This window comes from Mus caroli, unplaced genomic scaffold, assembly GCF_900094665.2.
Source record: "Mus caroli unplaced genomic scaffold, CAROLI_EIJ_v1.1 scaffold_13907_1, whole genome shotgun sequence".
Classification (NCBI taxonomy): domain Eukaryota; kingdom Metazoa; phylum Chordata; class Mammalia; order Rodentia; family Muridae; genus Mus; species Mus caroli.
This window is the reverse complement of record NW_018391361.1, coordinates 29,650-35,038: the sequence shown is the minus strand read 5'-3', so window position 1 is coordinate 35,038 and position 5,389 is coordinate 29,650. Positions and strand designations below refer to the sequence as shown.

The 5,389-nt window shown below is 43.1% G+C and overlaps 1 pseudogene; it reads right to left on the bottom strand.

The window, feature by feature from the left end:
- Positions 1 to 1,262: 1,262 nt before the first annotated feature.
- The window catches only part of LOC110289139, an 11,864-nt pseudogene continuing 7,737 nt past the window's right edge, over positions 1,263 to 5,389 (bottom strand).

Genomic DNA, 5,389 nt, shown 5'->3' with positions numbered 1-5,389 from the left:
ACCTATCTGGGTTGTGTCTGTGTTGTTAATAAGAACAAACTTTGTTCAAAGTCTTCCCCAGATTCAGCGGTTTCATGATGCATTTCTGCTCTGTGGTTTCTTAAGTTAAATATGATGGAAGTGTGGGTGAATGCTCTGCTCATCTGAAGCACTCTTGACATTTGTCCAGTGAAAACCCTTTTGTCTATATAGGGTAGATGATGGAAATGATTTCCCATGTTCATTGCACTCAATACATATACTCTATTTAGTTGTGTGCCAGTCCTGCAATAAAACACTTTGGCGCATTCTTTGCACTCCTGATGCTTTGCTGCATAAAACCTCTGATGTAAATGATTCTGCATCCCACACACACTACACATAAAATCCTTTCCTCTAGTATAATATTGTTGGTCATTGATGGGGTGAGTTTTGTTTTTTAACACTTCCCAGATGCATGACCTTCAAATTTCCTTTCCCCTATATGAGCTTGGACATGATAAACAAGGCTGCAATTTTCCTCATATGATTTATGCATTTGGTATCATGTCTTAGTGAGGGTTTCCATTGCTTTGAAAAGAACTTTGAAAACTTTGAAAAGGTAACTCTTATAAAGGACAACGTTTAATTGGGTCTGGCTTACAGTTTCAGAAGGTCAGCCCATTATCATCTTGGCAGGAACCATGGCTGCATGCAGAGAGACATGGTTCAGATGAGCAGAGCTTTTATATCCTGATATAAAGTCAGCCAGGAAGAGACTCTCCCACGCAGGGAGGAGCTTAAGCACTTAACCTCAAAGCCCATCGCTACTGAGACACACTTTCTCCAACAATTTCACACCTATTCTAAGAATGCCACATCACGTAATAGTGTCACTCCCTATGGGCCGAGCATTCAAACACATTAATCTATGCGGCCAAACCTATTCAAACCACTACAGTATACTTCTACTGGTTTTCTCTAGTATGAACCCAATAATGATATAAAAGGCTGGATCAGTTCATGTATGAATTTCGATATTTAGTGCATGTAAAATGTGTCTCTCCTGTGTGAACTCACTGAAGAACAACAAGGAAGCAGTTGTGTTTGAAGGTTTTGTTTCACTCGCTGCACCTGAAAGGCTTGTCTCTGGTGGGAATTCTGAAATGCTTAACAAGAAAGGCTTTTTGGCTGAAGGACTTGCCACACTTGCTGCACTGAAAATGCCTTTCCTGTTTGTGCACACGTGCATGATATATGAGGCTGGATTTCTCCTTAAATGCTTTGCCTCATTCACTGCAACTCTAAGACTTCTCCACAGCATGTACTTGAAAGTGATGTGTAAGGCTGGATCTGATCATATATGATTGCCCACACACTGTGCAGATAAAAGTTGTCTCTCCTGTGTCACCTTGCGGGTGAGATAAGAGGGAGATATTATGCTTGAAGGCTTTGCCACACTCACCACACCTGAATGGCTTCTCTCTGGTGTGAATTCTGAAATGCTTAACAAGAAAGGCTTTTTGGGTGAAGGACATCCCACACTCAGTGCACTGAAAAGGCTTTTCTCCAGTATGTATCATCTGGTGTTGATCAACGTGGAACATGCTAATAAAAGTTTTGCAACAGTCGCTGTATATGCAGTTCTTCTCACTCTGAATGGCCACTCCACTATCAGTGTTCATGGGGGCATCCCCAACAGTACAAATCACTTGATGCCTTAGAAACCTGAGGAGGTCTGGAGGATCATCACTTTGTTCATGCTTAGCAGGTGTATCTTAGCACTGCACAGCATGAGCTGTTGCAGTGTGGATGAATTGGCACCTTCTGCAGACAAACTATGCTCAAAGGGTTACATTTCACTCTCCACTTTGATCCAACCACCTGGACACAGAGAAATCCTGATGAGTGGCATGTAAACTATCAAGTGAGAGACAGACAGAAAGACAGAGAGACAGCACCTATTACTAATGGTGATCTGAGATTTCTCACAGAACAAAGGGGCTAGTTTAGGGTAGACACTGTCCAATATAATGCTAAATTTGTCAATATCTTATGTTCTATGGACCGTAGGAGCAGCAAAAACACATGCATGGAATAAGTGACAGGGAGGTGTGCTAGGAGCTGTAACAAACTCTTTCCTCACCAATAGCTTTCTGCAAGCTTCAACTGTTGGGGATTCAAGACACAGTGCAGAAGGCTGTGTAGAGCTATATGACATGGTTCCTAAAGAACCTGAATTTAAGGACTGACAAGGTATAGTGCATGGTAGATGAATTATAATTGAACATGGCTGCTCTGGCTGGAATACAGACACTCCTATAGTACACACGTTTTATCCAAAACATTGTAATACCAACTAAACTTAGCTGGTAGAACAGGCAATCATGTTGGAAAATGACATCTAGTTGAGAAGCAGGCAAAGTGATGAATCAGAGAAATATTTGTTTAATGAATCAGCAATAAGACAGGAAAGTGAGTCTATCCTGAGCTTTTATTCCCACTGGCAGATACACACTCAGGACAACCGGAATCTTCTGCGGCAAAGCTTTATTGCTTACTTCTCAGGAAGACCCTGACTCCAGAAAATGGAGTTGCTTATATAGTCCCACAGCATGACGTTTCAGCACCTGATGTGGCGTGACAGCTCCTGATTCATTGGTCGCCCATCACCCCATTACTATGCCCGAGAATGGGAAGTGACTACGAGTGAGTTCACTCTCGCACCTGCATACAAGGCTTGTTTACTAGTTAGGCACAGTGAATGCCAGCGCCATCTTATAATGGCGATTGCTCGAGGCACACACAGCTCTCCACAGTGAATGCTTGCTGCATGGCTTTCCACATCTCTCCCTTTTTATTTTATTAAATTGAGGCTGGACCAGGTCTGTGTAATTATGCCCATCCACTGTGGCTCCTGTTTGAGGTAGTTTCTCCAATGTCACAGCCTTTCCTGTCATAGGGTAACCCTATTGCCACTGGGCCTCGTGTCTTAGGCTGATCTGTGCATGAGGAATGTTGCCCGTCCCTGGATACCGCAGTGCTATGTGACAGTAACTACTAAATGACCTAGGGCGAACTCTACAAAAGAGGCCAGCCACCAATGTCAACTAATTTTTGAGCATAGATAGCCAGATTTCGGGGGAGGCCCCTTGCTCAATGGTAGCAAGTGCTTGAGCTATCACAAAGTTGTCATTTGTTTGTTGGGTTCTGAGCTTGCAAACCAACCAGAGCATGAACACAAGTCCAAAGCAGGTGGCAACACCAAATAAACCTACCCCCACCCATTCCTTAAAATAAGAAAATGCAGATGAAATCCAGGAGGAGAGGCCCTCTGTCAATGACAGGTCCACTCGCGTTGAGTTAATCTTTAAAACTGCCACCCTCAGGGCCTCAAGAGTCTCATCAAATCCCTCGGACCAATTTCCTGCAAGATACAAGGAAATCTGTCTAGACAGATTAGCTGCATAAGNANAATTTTCATATTGGACACTGGTAATACACAGAGCTTCCAGTTTTCTTTCACAACCCAACTGGGCCATCTGGTATAGAAAGCCTATCTGTTCCACCGCCAAGTCAAGGCGCTGATTCAAAATCATCAGCCCTCCCTTTAATTTGGTACTAGCAGAATTTTGGACAGTGATGGCATCAGCCAGATCTGCTAGAAGCTGATTTAATTTTGTGCCCCATTGAACCATACTAGCCATAGCATACCCTGCAGCTGTAGCTGCAGCTGCACTGCCTGAAATTGCTATGATCACAGCTGCAGTAATGCCAAAATCTCTCTTTTGTCGAAACAGGGATAAGGTGGAGGGTGTTTCCACCGGAACAGAGATCCAACGTGGGATCTGTGCCACCATGGCATGGGTGTCCTTTGTTACATCCCAACATTGAGAAATCAAACAAGAATCATTGAAACAGACTTCAAATGAATCATTTGAAAGAATAAACAAGAAAAGGGGGATAAACACAGACTGGGGTAGATGGATAATTAATCTGGTTTACCAAAGTTTTATTGAACCCAGTGATCTCTACACTGGTATTAGTATATCCATAGGAGTCTTGGGAGGCAGCATGTATTCCCCAATACTGAGCAAATCTTGAGATGCCAGTAAAAGAAGCCTTTCCAACTGCTCCTCCCTGGATAAAGATCAAAGGATTGAGTTCTGTACAACTGCCATTGACTTCACAAAGTACCCACTTGTGAAAGGGATGCATTCTAAAGTCCTGTATGAAAAGTCCCTTTTTCACAACAAATTCCTTCTCTGGGTCATCTATCATGTTGGGAGAAAAGGAAAAGGTTTTAGTCTGATCTGCCCAACGAGTGATGGAGAATTGACTATCAGACCAAGACAGTATCAGCCGATCATCTTCCAAGCTACAATGAGGGGCTATTTTTGGTTGGTGTGGACGTTCTATGTCGGAAACGGTAGGTGGTAGAAATGTACCATTAAACCAAATTGCCTCCTGCCAAAAGGTCCAATTTGTAAAGGTTATATCTGCGTTGGAAGTATCTTGGGTTGTGCTTACCCAACCTCCTGGGTGCTCATAAAACTTCCCCAAAGCTCAGGTTGTGAGGTTGATACATTTCCCTGGTCCATTAATTTGAAATCATAAAGAACCCTGTTCTAATACAGAGCGATTTTCTCCTAATGGTGCTTGGGTGGGATCATAGGGTAGATATGGTAAATCTGATGTTTTATTAGTGGTAAAGAATTTTGGAAAAACTACAGCATCATGGCGAGCTGGCATTGGTTTAGGGAAAGTCGAGAGAATGGCCCATCTCTGCTTGCTCCTCATACTAGGAACCTGGACAAGTTCAGCATTGTCAGGATCAGGAGCAGTCCTCGGGAGGTCAGCATCTTCTACACCATCCTTGATTACTATCTTGTGGGTGAGTCGTTACAGCAGCCAAAATGGGTTGTCTTCACTCTGTGGAAAAACACAAACAGCTCCCCTGGATCTTATCAAAATAGGATCCGGGCCTTTCCACAGACAAGTTAAGACATCCTTCNATTTGACCATTTCTTTTGGTCTATCAGGGTCTGAGCTATGTCGATCAGCTGCAGAGCAACCTTGCTCGTCAAGATTCAAAAANTTAAGTGTAAAGAGTGCCATAGATACAGCTACTCTTGGCATTGAGGGCAGAGTCTCACTCCCCCTTTTTGTTTTATAAGATAAGATAAGATAAGACTTGAGTGTACAATGGACACGTTCCACAATGCCTTGTCCTTGAGGATTATAAGGAAGGCCAGTCAGGTGAGTGACATCCATTTGATATCAAAATTGCTGAAATTTAGTAGAGGTATATGCTGGCCCATTATCAGTTTTAAGAANTGTGGGCTTGCCCCAAGCACTCCACACTTCTAAACAGTGCTGTATAACATGAGAGGCTTTCTCACCTGTTAAAGGTGTAGCAAACATAACACCA